The 16,721-nt window shown below is 40.2% G+C and overlaps 1 protein-coding gene across 3 annotated transcripts in view; it reads left to right on the top strand.

Annotated features, from left to right (window-relative positions):
* The window catches only part of LOC145453707 (nuclear pore complex protein Nup107-like), a 92,910-nt gene that overhangs the window by 44,623 nt on the left and 31,566 nt on the right, over positions 1–16,721 (top strand). The gene's annotated exons all lie outside the window — the stretch shown is intronic.

Here is a 16,721-nt window from a genome sequence, read left to right on the forward strand (position 1 = left end):
TTCTACACTGAGTACATCTCACCGACAAGACCTCTATAAATCTACACTGCAATAATCCGCACTCCGACCCTTGAATAGCACAAAACAAACTCAAATCCTCGCGATTCGAATTTACATTCCTATAATAAAGCCCCATGTCTACTTTTGACAACAGTTTATACTTGTGCGCATCAATGTTGCTCTTCCTTTCTCTCTTCAATCGCTCCCAACCCGCTCACTCTTGATCTCCGAGAATTCCAAGTACATTACAGTCGTTAAAACTCTCGAATGTTATTCTATTTCTCATCCGTCCATTTGCGTTATTGATGAATTCGAGCATCGATAGGGCGTGATTTAATATCGCTCCGAAAAACGAGAGAGTGTAAATCATTGTCGACTTACAAGGGCTAATCATAACAATAGAGCAAGAGAACTCCACAAACTTTTTATATTACACTGCATTGTTTCACGGTGCTAGTTTGATGATATACGCGCACCACGCGAATTAGGTTAAGTCTTGAGAAGTTCATAATGAACTATATCACACAGATAAAAGGCGACGGATTACTTATAAAAGAATTGATACATTAATATCCCGCTGTTTTATGACTTGACAGAAAATATTAGCGCTTCGCTCTGTTTAACTCAGCATTGTGGACTTTGAGATAATTCTTTTCACCAGGCGAGTGTATAGAACTAGAAGATAATCCTGCTTTATACTGTATTGGTATAAGGGACACATCCTAGCATTATTACTTAATATCCCTTCCTCTCCAATAAACTTTTATTTCGTTGCCGTCCTTGCATTAGTGTCGCTACAGTACACGATCCAGAAAGCATGATATGCAGTGATTGATTATGATCATCCTGACTTTATAGAAATGCGAGCGCCCCCCTTTGTCGCTTTATAGTCTGCATTTGACAACAAGGGACAGCCCATCGATTCGATAATATTTACATTCGCTCTATCAGACATGTGCATTGTAGATGCACACGCCGCGCGCGTAATTGCAATCCGCATTGTGAAATACAAGTATTTTCCAACGATCTTAAAAAGCGCATGGAATCTGCAATCTGTATTAGATTATTACAGACTGGTCATTCAAGATTGAACGGTCATCTCCATTGAGTAAGAAGTCACGATAATGACCTTCGTGACACATGCGGGGTGTCACAGACAGTGTCTAGCGCTTTCAATCCCATTTCTCAACTGGCTGAAGTATAGCTATGCTCTGTAAAATCGAATTAAAACCGCCGAACGAAACATAGCACCACAAATGCGGAAATCAGCAGTGATACGATTGTGAATTTACATTCATTTACGATGTTATTTCCAATTCTGTAACCAGTTGCTGGCATAAAGCCAAGTAGCTAAACCATATCACACTCCTAATACCAAATCTATGATCAAAATGACTCGAGTCGTTGTGAGTGACATCTTACGAAATCCACTTCGATCAACGAATACTGCTTAGGCAATATCATAAAAAAGCGCTTTCCAGAGTAACTTCTATCGAAAATTGCGAACAATTCAATCCAGATATTTGCTAATTCCGATACACGGGGCCGAAAATATATGATATATCGATCTAAATCAACATTTATGTAGACATATGCGTTGAAGTGGCATTCTGCCGTCATATGCTCGTGTTCACAGAGAACCTTTTATGAAAAACAGTCCTTCGCACAATTCCATATCAACACTCAGTACTATCTTTATCGGGGATAGAGCTTTATCAGGTGCGAAACTACATCGTCGTCCCCGAAAATAAACTTCTGGACGGGAACCCAACGATAAAACAAACGAATGACCTGCTTGTGACGTCATTTAAATACTGTCTTCAAATTAACAATGAAATCTGCTGTATGCGCGTTGGTCGCGCTGTCAAAATGGTCTACAATGGATCAACGGTCAGGAAGATATTCAACATTACAAATTCCGATGCAAGAACGGAAGCCTTATGATCGTGCTCAGTTGGAAGTCTGCATATTTTAATAATTGCTGCGGAACTATGTACAACGTTCAGTACCTGATAACCTGACACTCGTTTTGGCATGATGCCTGCGTATGCTATGCAAAATAGGAGTATATGCTCTGATTGCTCTCCCCTATGCACGATTTCTAAACAAACTGTCATAGTTACCACGCAAAGTTTGATATATCGCCTTCTAGCCAATGTTTTTTCTTCTATCAGCACCCCTCTATCGATTCTGTCTGTACTTGATATATACTTTTGTCTTCTGAACTGCGATTCCCTATTCTATCGGCGCGCTTTCCGCGCAGACTGTCAGGGAAGCGATAATACGCAGACTTCGCCATTGTCAACTAAATATCGCGTACCGCTTCGCTTCTAGCACGTTTGTGCCGTATATCATGATAACAAACGTTAAACATCGGCGACATGTTTTACAACAAGCTCCAATCAAGAAGTCAGTTTCCATCTAGTCTGATTTTGAATATGTTAGAGCGTGATTGCTGTGTTAGGCCGTATACTCTCTAGCAATGATGCAGGGCGGACCTTGTCATTCTGTTATAACTGATAATACACGAGGGAAGTTTTGATTCAAGAATGGAATCCCAAACACTTCTGCTGTTAGTAAGTTAGCATTGTAAATTCTGGCCATTTTGGGTCTACTCACAGCTGTGAGTCAACGTTTTCAAGAATGAACTTTATAAAGAATGGATTTAGAATTTGTATGACAAGTGAAAACTTTCACAACAGCCTTAGACTCGCTATCGCCGCTTTAGAACCAAGATTTAAAGAACTAACCTAAAGTAAAAACGGCAATTCTCGGATTAGCTGCGAATAACGGAATAATAAATACATTTCGCTCATTGATTTTGAATAGTATATCCATGTTGAGATAAACCCGAATATGTTCGGCTTATTTCAATATGAATACACTATCCAATTGTACATTGAAGTTTTGTACCTCTCTAAGAATCTCTAATTGATTTTGCTAATGCCGTATTGCGTTTGTATGAATGTAAATGATTTCATGAGGGTTCTATAACGGACTTGATAAAAACTTTTCTAAGGGCACCTTTGGTACAGCATTGTAGAAGAGATAGCGCTGCACCTGTGTATAATGCTTGGAGCATTTGGGATAGGCGAACCTTACTTTTTCCGATTAGCATTTCTCGCGCCAAGAAATCTTACACTAAAGTTTTGTCACTACAAGTAGCTCTATTGCAAGTCAACTCTTTTTCGGAATTCGAACATATCCCAATTACGCCAACGCCAAACTCGCAACGCGCGCGCATTAATGCCCTCTCGCACATCCTCATTCCTCACCTTTGTTCTAAATATCTGACAGTTAAACTGTGTATATACTTCGGTTAAATCGCTCTGTCGTGCTTTTGCGGTAATTACGGAAGTCTTGCTCGTTGAATAGTGATTGCGCCTAGCGTCGTCGTCTAATGTGTTTGTGTGACGATTGTGTATTGCGAAAACGCGTTTCCCATCGCTGTCTTCGCGTGTCACATCCTGAGCGTTAACAATACGTCACCGGGTATCGCCGTTGACGGACGTGATTAGTGAGTTTGGCAATGGCCGGTCATTCGGACGCACCACCACTACGTGATATCAACGTGTAATTGTTATCAAACTAGATAATTTACTTGTGTGATTAGAGTGATTCGAGATAATTGTCTGTATTATAGTATGTGATATGTTTCTATTAATTCATTTTAAGTCTAATCTAAGTTATGGTTTTCTGGGAATGCTACATGAGAATTGTACAGTGCGAAACGTGCCAAGATTAATACACAGACATTCTCGTGCTTATGATGATGAACTAAATTTGATTCAATTTCCGAGTTTTCGCGAATTCCGTAATTCTAATCTAATTTTGAAAAAAACTGTATAGCTACAATTCTAATTCTAGGCTAATTTGGAAAAGCTAAAAATTTCCAATTGTCAAACAAAAACACTGCAAAATTTGATTTAGTCGCACTCCAAACGCTTACGCTCTCGCGACACGAGAGAATTCGTGCCGGGCCTATTCATATTCCCGGCGTTGTGTTTCTAACAGATCATTATCAACGCGGCTGCCTGAAACTGCCGATGAATGATAATAATTGATAACATAATCGCGACTGACCGCATTGCATTGTAAAATATACGGCTAGAATAGGAAATTTAAAGCTTCAGATTATAAATAAGATAATTGATACTATTCGTGATAGTCACTGTATATCGCAACATCAGCTATACTGATTATGTAATCCGCGCGGATGAGTTTTTTATCAGCGAATTGTGTTATTGTGGTCTCTTTATACCTTTTACCACTCATATTACGTCAGCCTACGTGTAGTCCTCGGTACTGTTCTTGGATAAAATTGGTGTACACTATTTCCAAAGGGGTGTTTGCATACTAATGACAAGTCAGAGGCGGTCAGTAAAGGAGTACTCACTTAGGTTTTTCCTACTGGTAATATCTACTCAAGTACTTTTGTTATTTTTTGATTACTTCTACTTGATCAATTGTTGCAGTGTTACTCCCACATCTACCCGAATAGCGATGTTGACTGCCGTACTTTAACCACCTCTCAAAAATACAATAGGGTCGAGCATGGCCTAATAAGACACGGGTCTAGGGACTCCTGATCAGTGATCCCTGACCGATATTAGTTATGTCTAAAAAGCCGTCCAAGGCCGCTTCTGATAACCGGGTAAATTCTTGCAGACTTGCGTCAAACGCACGGTTGAATACCCGTCAGACTTCGGATATATCTTGAGTTCTGCTAGTCATAAACCTTTTTATATCGTCTCTGCGCAAAGTAAATTTCGACACAGTTTTCTAACATCAAAATAACGGCTCATAGTCAAGTATAAATTGCAATAAGTCCAATAATACTCAGCGTATAATCCCCCGCAAACTTGTGCATTAAGTGCTGGAATGTATAAAGAGCTATCGCATAGCGACATAATATAATAGTATGTTCTAGTAATGATATGCATTTTCAGTTCATTTGAATGTGTAGCACTCGCCAATTTGCGTTTATCAATGCTAAAATACCCGATATAAAATCTATAGAAGCATATGTGCAATGTGCATGCTTTTGAATTAGTTGGATGGTGATATCCAGAGGTAGGCCAGATACCTTTAAATTTTCGTTATAAGTAGCCTACTCGAGTGCTTTCATGCGGCTCCATACGCACTCTGAAGTTTGAAATGCGGTTACGACATCCAAAAGGGTTGGGAACCACTGCTTCAGATGAATAGGTGGGCGTCGGCATACAATGCCCAGCGCCCTATTTAATGTGAAGCGTTTCATTTCAACATTTGAATAATACATTCATATTGCAATAAACCCGAATATTATTGGCTGACACTCGTCAGGGGTAATCTTCAGCAACTAGTATAGAATTGGACCGAAAGTTTATATCAACAATCGTATTTCACACAACACAGCAATTTTATTCTAGAGCAGTGGTTCTCAACCTTTTTCACCTCGCGGACCGGTAAAACTTCAAAAAATGTCTGGCGGACCGGTGAACTTTTAAAATTGAAATGAATTCAAAATTTAAAGTATGCAACAGTTTGTTTTGCAATATATGGTGCTAGAGAGTGACATTTAGAGGGTTTTGAACGTAATTTATTATCTTCATGATGGCATCCATGTGATTTTATGGTAGTGAGTCTGTTGAGTCGAGGTAAAATTGCCTTGACCAGATAAACGTGCTACCGCCGAGAGTCGTTTACAGTCTTTCGCGCGAAGGCCGTAGATTTAACCGACCACGCCTACTCGAATAATATTCTTCTCTTTGACAATATCGAGAGTGGAAGCGTTTCAGAGTCGAACCAAGCACTAGGGATGGTGTGAACCTCTGAAAGGTTCAGGTTCGTATAAACGCGAACGTTTTTCAAAAGTTCTGTGTGAACGCGAACGCCACGCGACGTCATATTGCTAATTGAAACCCTACATTTCAGTGAAGTGATCCTCGCGATACCTAGCGACGATTCGGGCCACAAAATGCCACAATGCTGAAGTACATATCGACGTTTTAAACATCGCCAAATGTATCAAGTGTCGCTTTGCCAACAATTTCGACGAGGACTTTCAAGGGAATATAAGCTTACGCATTAACGGCCTAGGCCAGACGGAGAATGTATTCGGCGTCCGAGTATTGCTACGTTGATATTGAGCAGAGTGTAAAATGGGTTTATATACTTGATTCTTTAACAAGTTATACAGAAGTAGGTAACACTCCGATCGAACGGATTTGGTTTTTATGATACAATAAACATAATAAATCAAGATTGACACCGTACGCCTGCTAGATTTATTACATCAGGCAACGGTATAAATTTCATTGATTGGTTGAATAAGCATCATTCGGTGACTACCTACATGTAGTGTAGCCTATTTAGCTATTGATGTTGTGTGATTGCGGGTCAAGCTCACAACAGAGAGTCCCTAAATATTCACAAACGGAAAGCTGCAAATTTCGAGCAAACTTTTGTAACAAAGCAAGTAACATTTTTGAGGTTGTCAAGGTGCATGCTCGTTAAGTGTTGATTTTTTTATGCTGCCAGCGCTGTGTATAGAGTGGCCCGCAGTTGAAATGCACTAAATTTCAGCCAAAGATGTTATAATGAAGCGAAAATTGTAATATATGAAAAAGGTTCACAATGCAGAACCTATCAAGGTTCGTTTGTGAACGTGAACCTCAAAAGTTCCGAGGTTCACACACAGAACGCGAACGTTAACCTCACGTTCACACCATCCCTACCAAGCACCCTGTCGTGCTACGGCTTGCTCATTGCCCACTGCCACCATACGCCGGTTACTTTGGCAACTACGAATACAATCCGTGCCGCAAAAAAACACCATACAGCAGCTATACGGTCCACCCGCATATCAGGGCCGAAAAAGCACTTCGTCCGCCCACCCCAAAAACGTTGGTCTTGGGCCGCCACAGGTAAACCAACCCATCCTAACGGAGGCTTCGCCCCCAGACCCTATAGTTGGGTAGATGTTTTCATCTGTACTTGTGACCACATTCATTCTACTCAGTGTAAGCAGAGAGTTTATGTAGCTTAATCGCGCAAATTTTCGATCATTTAGGACTCAATCGGCTTTCTCGCTACCTAATTTATGGCACCTTTCGGAGTCCCATGTTAGCCCAAACTTCATTATGTACGTCGTGGCGCGCTAATGGCTGACGCCGAAATGCTTATTTCTAGAAATCAGGCGTATTTCTCGGAGAAGGGCACCAAATAAGCAAGACATTTAGTGACACTAAAAAGCGAGAAAATAAATACATAAATGGTGGAAAAAGTTTCACAATAAAATACGCTATGACTCATGTTCATTTGCAAAATAATTTTGGGCCTTTTTCAAGCTCGACCCTCTCCAATTAGGCGGTTTGGGGGCACACGTTATGGTCCTGCACAAAATGAAGGAATCGAAAATGAATGAACGCGCAAACTGCGCTGTTTAACGATGAGGCAGCTGGTATATGTTCTGTAGCCTACTTGTCGCTCGCATGTCGTCAAATGACAAGTCTTGAACTTAAAGTCAAATCGAACATGTTTCCAGCCCCAATGTCACCTCGCGAAATTCTGAATCAGTTTAAAATTTGATGTTTTATTTATTTTATAAATGGACAAGCGTTCAACATTGCATTTTGAAATTAAGGTATATAATTGTAATATACGTGACGGACCGGCAGGAATGTCGTCGCGGACCGGCACCGGTCCGCGGACCGGCGGTTGAGAACCACTGTTCTAGAGAATTGATGTTTCGCCCCAAAACAAATCGTACAGAAACTGGCAAAATGTAAACCTGTTTCTTTCAGGACTTAGTACATTATGAATAATTATACTTGCATAGCCGAACACGAGGTTAACCAATAACGATGCTTGATGGACACATAAAACACGAATCCCATTCGCACCCTTTCACCGCAAAGCGAAACGCGTATATGTTACATTTCTAACGAGCCGTCGGGAGTATACCCATTTTCATCTGCGGTTGTCAATCACACGCTGCACGCTCCAGCGAAATTACACAAGATATCAGACCGCGTCAGTTAGGTCTACGATGGCAGTTCGTCATCATTTAAATCCGCAAGTACGCCTCTCTCTCTCCGATTCAATCCTAATATCTGTCATCCCGAAGACTTGTGCCTTGAAACTGATACCGGGAAACGTCTATCTCGCGTATATAGACAAGTTTTGATAATCGCACAATATACGGTATTATGCGACATCTTTTACCCTTTTAGAAATTGTGCGGTATTATCATAGAACAGAATCGGCCACAATGGATATCCGGGTATACGGTATTGAGTTGTGTGCGTTTTCGATCTTTTACGGATGCTGCTCTATAGATGGATTAGGATTTTAATCGCGTCGGACCTTCTCGTAAAATGCTTGATATATCGGAATTTCAGAAATTTAAAAGTCGCGGACGACTGTCCCATCTTTTCTTGATGTATAGCATTTTTGATACGCATTTTCGGGTGCTTCATAAAATACAATTGTGATACAATAGCAGAGGTAGCCAGTAACGAATTCTTCGACTTCTTTGAGAGTGCTCAAGTAGGTTTTTCGTACTCCCAACAATACAACAATGCAACACAATAATCTTGAGAATCTGGGGCACCTTCACGTAAGCTCGTCCGAATTTTAATGACTGTATATTCGGGTCGAACTGAATCGAACCGAACATTCCGGCTTAAACTAGAATCACGCATATCTTCTATGCGTTTAAACGGCGTTTAATGCACACAGGCGTACTATGCAATGTATGTTTCTCTGCTCTGAAATTTATGGTCTGTTTGTAGTTTTTCGTATTGGCTGGACAGTGAACACTGAACACTGAACAGCTTGAATTGGTTCGATAACCGCTTTCCTTCAATAGCATAGCAATAACATAACTGACTGCTGTCGGGTTAGTCGACAGCCTGTCATGACTGCATTTGAGATTATACGCGATACATTATATAACTTATGTTTTGTAATAAATAGAAAATATAAAATCAAGTACGTCGCGATCGGAAAACGCAAGGCGAGCTCATCACCTGAATGAGTTCTTAGAATGATGGCACAGTGAGGTCTGTAGGCTGTCGAAAAGTCGCGTCGAGAAACGCGATTGGGTGCTATAATTCTCGCAGGTGCCGTCGATAATGTTTCACTTCCCTTCGTTTTAAACGCCAGTCGCGTTGGATTACCGTGCGTGCTTAAATTTTTCGGCGAATCACCGTTATGCTTACCTGTCAAGTTCGTCAACTCTCTATCCCCGGCCGCTAAACTCTAAACTAAAATTGCGTAACCGCCGAAGTCCACCCAGCAAAAGTCAGAGTAACTCATGTCCATTTAAGAGAGTCGGGTTTTTGTGATGTTTATCGTTTTCTTTCGGCCACATGGGGAAAGTTTTGCAAAAACTCGATTTTCTCAAGATTTGAAATATGGATTTGAAAATTTAAAAAAATTGCCGTATTCTACTCTGTTTCAACAGCGACTTTCAGACCATCGGTACTTGTGGTAAAAATGTGTACATTTACAACCGTTTCAACGAATGAAAACGGCCCAAAATGGACCAATTCTTATAGGGATATGTCCCAGTCCCAGGAATATAGTGTGTTTAGTGTTTAGTTATTGCGTACCGACCAGGCTCGGATAACTAGGAAATTTTCAGGCTTTCCGATTTAGAATAAAATTGGAGTTTATGCTTCACATTTTTTCTTCAAATTAGTCTAGGATTAGAATTAAAGCTACAGAATTTGTTTCTTCAAATTTGATTAGAATTCGAATTATACTGAATTCGCGGAAGGGGTGTGAAATCAATGTTTTGTGCCAGAAAGTGCTGTTGGCCTGATTTGCTCACTACGCTATGGTGGAAATTCGATTAATACAATATGGTTGAGACAGCGGCATGACAACACTTGGTTTTCAGACGATCTAACTTCGCACCCCAGTACCTAGATCATGCCGCCACGCTCCTATGTTCTAATAGCGATTTGGAATGCTGTAACCAAGTTGCGATACGCCAATCACCAGGCGCTAATGTACATTTCAGCATGATTTAAGTATCTTTAAAATCTTCGAGGTCAAAATTTTCGCTCAACCCGGCCTATCATCTTAAAATAGCCGCGACTATTTGCCGTATGTCGGTACGACATGCACTACATCTGGGCTCAATATTCCCTAATGCACCTATCAGTTATGGTGACGGGCTGTTGTTTGGCTGACAATCCTGCATATACGATGGCATTGTCCGTAGTTAATCTGCAAATTTGCCTGTCGCTGATAGCTGTTCAACATAGCAAAAATAAAATTCAGCACTAGACTTGATTTAAATCTGTGCTGTGCTACACAAATGCAGGCTATTTAGACCATTACCGCAACGCGTTTAGGCTTCCGACCCTCAACCGCTCTCGACGACCTAATACCCTTGCGTCTGATCGATTTGTTATGCACGCAATCAGCAAGATTAATTTAGATATTGCTCGGGAACATTAGCCCGCCGTATAATATGCTTTGCAAAACATAAGACTAATTCCAAGCGACGCAATTTAACATAGTGTTTGCCTGTAGGAATTTAGGGCGCTGGACATCGAGTATTGATCGGCTATTTTAGACTGAGCTAAATGCGGGTCTCTTATTTGCTATATGCTAAAGATCAGATCTGAACAACAAGATAATTTTAGTTGTATAATTGGACTGATTAGATCAAAATATCAGTGATATAATTCTAATTTAATGGTTTTATTGAACATGCTGCTGGAAAACTGTACATTGCGAAACGAGCCAAGCTTGATGTACAGACATTTACTATTCTTGTGCTTATCAGAATTGACTCTGATTTCTTGGGCATTTTTTTTACCTAAAAAACGGAAGGTCTGAGCTAAAAAATCAAAATTTTGACATTTTCGACCTTAAAAATCTTAATTTTTACCAAATTTGACATAACGTATGCAAATTAGGTGTTTTCCCATATAATGTTAGAATTTACCGTTTATCTTCATTTCTGGTTGGAACTGTCTGTCGTTGCGAAGTAGTTTGGCCTCAAAAACAATTTTTTGCTTCAAAAACTGACAAATTTTTACATGAAAAAACTTTATTTTAACGAAATCTGGCCGTAAATAGAATTCCAGTAGTTACATTACGCATTATGGTAGAAATAATTGAAAAAATTTGTAGTACAACGAAAGATACTTTCCTACATTCTCGGGTGGTGGAAAGTCCTACATTCTCGGGTGGTGGAAAGTCCTGTCCTTACTAAGTGGCTTGCCACGAATGGAGAAGGACCATTCAACGGCAGCCGTTGTTGGCTGACAACACTGAAGTTGTGCGGACACTGCTGGTGACAAACCGTGTTGCTTCATTTGGCAATGTTGTCTACATCACAATTTTTCATCATGCGCTTCTTGATATAAGAACCATGCAATGCTCACGCAGTCTTGCGTCAGTTAGGATATTGCGGTACGTTGAGCATAACACCATGTCAACCTATTGGTTTCATTTGAATATTTGTAATTCACAATGAGCAGACAACGGGCCGTCTACAACGGCAGGCCTAGAAAGTAGGCTACGAATGTAAAATGTCAAATGATAAGTTCACGGACAATGCAAAATCTACGATACAAACGAAATGCAGGTTGCAAAAGTTTTATCTTTGTAAACAATTTTGACAACTTTTGACCTAATGCTATAATTTTGACATTTTTTGACATGTCAAAAAGAAATCGCCCTACTGATTGCACATAAACTGAAATTGATTTTTGTTGTATTTCTGACTAATTAGGCATTTTATTCAATTACAAAGTTTTGCGTCCTAAGTAATTCTAATTTTATTTCAATTTGGAAAATGTGTCGTTGCTGTAAAATTGGCAAAGGCAGCTACCTCTTAGTGCAAGGCTTGTGTAACTCTTGATGCTCGAACTTTTCATGCAAAAATATGTGGTCCCTGAAAAATTTAAGTGTACCTGATGTGTGCGTGCGTCTTTTTAACCTACAAATCGTAATATATGTGGCTCGAGTCGAGATTTTTCACGAAAATGTCGCTAATTGATGGTGAAACTTGGTCTCATTTGTTGGTGATATAAATCGTCATCGATTACGCGATGTAATTCCCTTGTCGGGACGCGTAATTCGACAGATACGCCACGCTGGTTAAGGCAAAATCGCGGATGCTATTGTACTTTCGGTTCCAGGTATTCGGGCGGCGATGAGTTAATGTGCATTCCGCCCTCTATTGGGGAAATGAGGTAACAGTATATCTGCGTAATTCGTCTATGGGCGTCAACACTGTCACGCGCCTGGTTTCATGATGTCTTTGAAAGTCGCCTGACACAAACGTAACGCATGAACTATCTTCGATTCGGATTTTTCGGTGTTTTAGTGCAGTGTCCGGTTTGTACTTCGTCATAAGTCACACATACGTAAGATATGGTGCGATTGGTGCGCTGCGTCACGCTGGTGTCTTTGAATTCTGGCAGGCGTTGCAGACTATTATAGAGCCGGGGTCTCAAACACGCGGCCCGCGAGACCATTTTGTGCGGCCCGCGTCGGCATTTTGGATTTTCATGTATTCGACAATATATTACTGCCACATATCTGTTTTAGATTCGAGAACTTGAAATTGACTCCAAAAACTGCCCCAAAAACCTTGAAATGCTCATCAAACTTCAATATCGCAACGCTTTGAAAAGTCACCGTGCGGTGTTGCCTCCTTGATGTATTTGTTAAGGTGGCGAGTAACGAAGTGATACGCTCGACATTTGTAACACCTATGGATTGTTAGGCGATTGGCCATCTCTTTGCTATGACACATTAATTTTATATCTATGTTGTTATTTATCTGTCCCAAATTGGGACTCCCAATATTCGAAGGAAAATCGAACGCCAAATTTATTTGACTTTGGCAATGCCATGATCAGTAGGCTACTTATCACTATGCCCAAAACCTGGAAATGCGCTTCACTGCACAAGTGCACAAATGCTCTGATATCAGATTAATCAAGTTGTTGAATTCAGAAGTATTATACCTATAATTGTGGCACGTCAAATGTCAGCTAGCTGCAAAATTGTAACGCGACGGATTTCACTACGATGTCACGATTCATTTGTCCCCTTGTGTACCTGTATCTCATTATTGTGACAAGTTACACCAAGCACAACAACAATTTTAATCGATTAATTCAAAATGTGATTTTTTTCGTGCCAGGGGTGAACATTACGGTGCTACATCACATTTTCATGATGTATGTGGAATGCCAATCAATAAAAAATGATAAGGCATGCCTGAAAATACATTGAATACCCCCATTATTGATGCTGCGGCCCGCGACGTCATCAAAAACTAGCAAATTGGGCGCGAGCATATTTGAGTTTGAGACCCCTGCTATGTAGCTAATTTGTGATACATAACTTCAATATTGGATTGAGTAGTATATTCCCATGAGCACGATAGACAGGTTTTGAAGAGGATAACGGAGATACATCTGGCATTCATAAAACCGAATTAAAGGACAATTTTCAAAACAGATATATTACCTCGCAATTTTCATCTCGACACAACCGTTTTTAACTGATAACTTCACAAAAGCAACTAACTGGCTACACGGTCAGCACTTCAGGATAAGATCAACTCCGGTGAATCGCCGGCAGTAAGGAGAATTAGCCCCTGGATCTTTGGGGGCTTTGAGGGGAAGGAAGATGACGATGAGGATGACCAAAATTGATCATAAAAGTGTTTTATGTGCTAACTATCATTGGGATCACAATGACTGAAGTTTCCTGACCATTTTTGAAATCTGAACAACCCTATTGACACGTCTTTCAACTTGCTAATTGTACTTGTGAGTAGGAATTCACTGTATCACTACCACCTCTGCGGTTTTATTGTAGGCGTTCATATATTTTTTTCGGACATATTGAAACTTTTTCTATATCATATAATCGGCTATCAGCATAGTCGACTGCAGCAAGACCAGCGTTGAAAAAAGATAAGAGACCCATTTTACCGTGTTATTTCACGTGTAGCGAAGGTTGCATCTCACGCAATGTCCTTGACAACACTTGCACGCCTAGGCCTTTAATGTGGGTGACATTTTCCGTCAACACAGTATCGATATTACGCTTTCCAAACATCATAATTAACACCCATCGTACAGCAGCGTTACCACACAAGATTTAAAGGGTTGAACTAATCTGGAGACGTCTAACGCGTCTGAACAAGAGAGCTAGATTAGGGCGGATTTTCATCGACAATATGCGAGTGGTTTTACGCGTTTGAGAGAGATTAGCCTTATAGCAATATGGCGTCTAATGACTGTAATCTAAATCGGAACTGTAAGTGTAAAGTTATGCGTACTGCGTAGTAATAAGAGTGTTTGCTTCGCGGCTTTGTCTCGAATTAACCTTTGCGGTTGCATTGATTCGTATTAGTAGAGGACTTGGACTCGATATTATATTAGTATGGTATATTGATGTCTAAGCTTTAAACACGATGTCGAATATTATTCCGGGTTTGCACAAAGTCTAATGTCTGATATCATGTCATGCTTCTGTATCTATTTATGGAACACGGTGATTTTATTTCGATTTTCCTGAATGCGTTCAGTGTGATTGTGAATATGCAATGTTCTTTTCAATTCTCAACTAGTCGCTGACGATTTCCGCTGTCGAGTGTCAGCCGACAATATTTCAATATGAATATATTATTCAATTGTATATTTAAGTTCTGTACCTCCAAGAGTGTCTAAACGACGAATAAAAATATAATCATTTTGGCATCGCGGGTATTTCGGATACCCGGTGCAAGTCGTACGTTTGCGTCCAATCCTTTTTGCGCACGCGACCGCGATTTGCGTTCTGAAATACTTCTCAATTCTCATCACGCGAGGGTCACGCACGTAGTGCCGCTCCACAGTTGGACACTTGAAAAAATTTTCACTTTACAAAATTATATTAGAAATATTATTATAGCTACAGTTTTTATCCAAATTCGATTATAATTAGCATCACTGAATTCGCAAAAACTTGTAAAATTCGATTAATTAAAATTAGAGCATTTCACTAATTATATTTGAATTAGATTAATGGCATTTCCCTCTAATTGGTCTAATTCGGCAACTAGAATTATCTCATCACAACACACTGTCGTTTGTTTCGATATTTTTATTGTAAAGGAGTCACCGGCTGGCGATTTTAAAGCACAGTTTGTTAGTGATGTCATTATGTACATGACGGACTAGCCGGGCGGACAAACTTGCTTTTGTGCGCCTTGGAGTCGACTTTTATCAAAATACACCAGCCAAGGCTGTGTCAACAAAAAGAGTTCGTGTATCATCTAAAAATAGTACATTGAACGCTCTCGTATTCGACATTTCGTGCTGGTGACGTCATATTTTGTGTTACGATTGTTGATATACGCTGTTCTTTCGAATTCTCTACTAGTTGCTGACGATTACCCCTGACGAGTGTCAGCCGAAAATATTCGGGTTCATTTTAATATGAATATGCTATTCAATTGTATATTGAAACTTGCTTTTATAGAGACACCACTATTTGGAAACTAAGATTGCATATAGTTAACCGGCTGGCGATGTAAACAAGCCTCGCGCAGTCATGGATGATCTCTGTGAATCGTATCAGATTGCAAACTTCGCTCTCTCCAATTCTATCAACATTTAATTTCTACCTGATTAGCAAACGCGCGGCGTCATAGCGTCGTGTAATTTGCGACTCGGATAAGGTCAACATAGGTGGCTGCTCCGTCTGGACCGCGCTGTCTACGGACGGCGGCGGTAAAGTCGGTTACGAGATTGGCAAGTTCCCGTTCGTGAATAATTCGATGCGTTTAATTGCGGCTGGAATTGATTTATTCGCGGTACAGAAATAATACGCTTCTTGTCGTTGAGTGCGAATTTATCAACGACAATTATAGTTTAGATACCGTTTTCCGCTGCGGAAGGGCCACACATACCAACACACGAAACGTGCAGCATTGTCACAAAGTACAATGAAATCGGAATGGTCGGAAAAATACGAAATAATCTTTAACGTGATGTAGAATTGGCATTATATTTTTTGTGGTTGCATAAAACGTACACGTAGCCTACATATTCGAACTTCCACATCATTCACACTGACGTACACGATTTCGCTCACCCCTAGTAACTATTAGACAGAGATACTGATTTCAGCTCTATGCCTGGCTTGTCATCCGAGAATAGATAGATTTGTGGGATATGAACTTGTGCGGATATTCTAAAGCAGAGATTCTCAACCGCGGTTCCGAGGTAGCCTTCTTACGGCAGTGATTGACCTATAAAGTCTAAACATGCAACAAATATACAATAGACGTCAGTTGTTGTTTGTTTATATGAATAGTTATAGTCAATTTCTGTATATGAATGCTAAAAGGAGTTATGTCTAAAGCCGTCCAAGGCCGCTTCTAAAAATCGGCAACGAGAATTCTTGCAGACTACCGTCAAACGCAATCTGCGTCTATCAATGCTGAAAGAACCGATATAGAATCTATAGAAGTCTATGTGCAATGTACATGCTTTTGAATTAGCTGGAATGTGAGATCCAGAGGTAGGCTATATAGCTACCTTTAAATTTTCGTTGTAAGTAGCCTACTGGAGTGTTTTCATGCGGCTACGTACGTAGTCTGAAGTTTGAAATGCGGCCCCGACATCCAAAAAGGTCGGGAGCCGCTGTTCTAAAGAATCCGTGTGGTTACGAAAATCATAATTAGCATTCCCCGTCTAAACGGC

This window comes from Botryllus schlosseri, chromosome 13 (genome assembly GCF_051294905.1).
Source record: "Botryllus schlosseri isolate E-star chromosome 13, Bs_hap1, whole genome shotgun sequence".
In the NCBI taxonomy this organism is placed as follows: domain Eukaryota; kingdom Metazoa; phylum Chordata; class Ascidiacea; order Stolidobranchia; family Styelidae; genus Botryllus; species Botryllus schlosseri.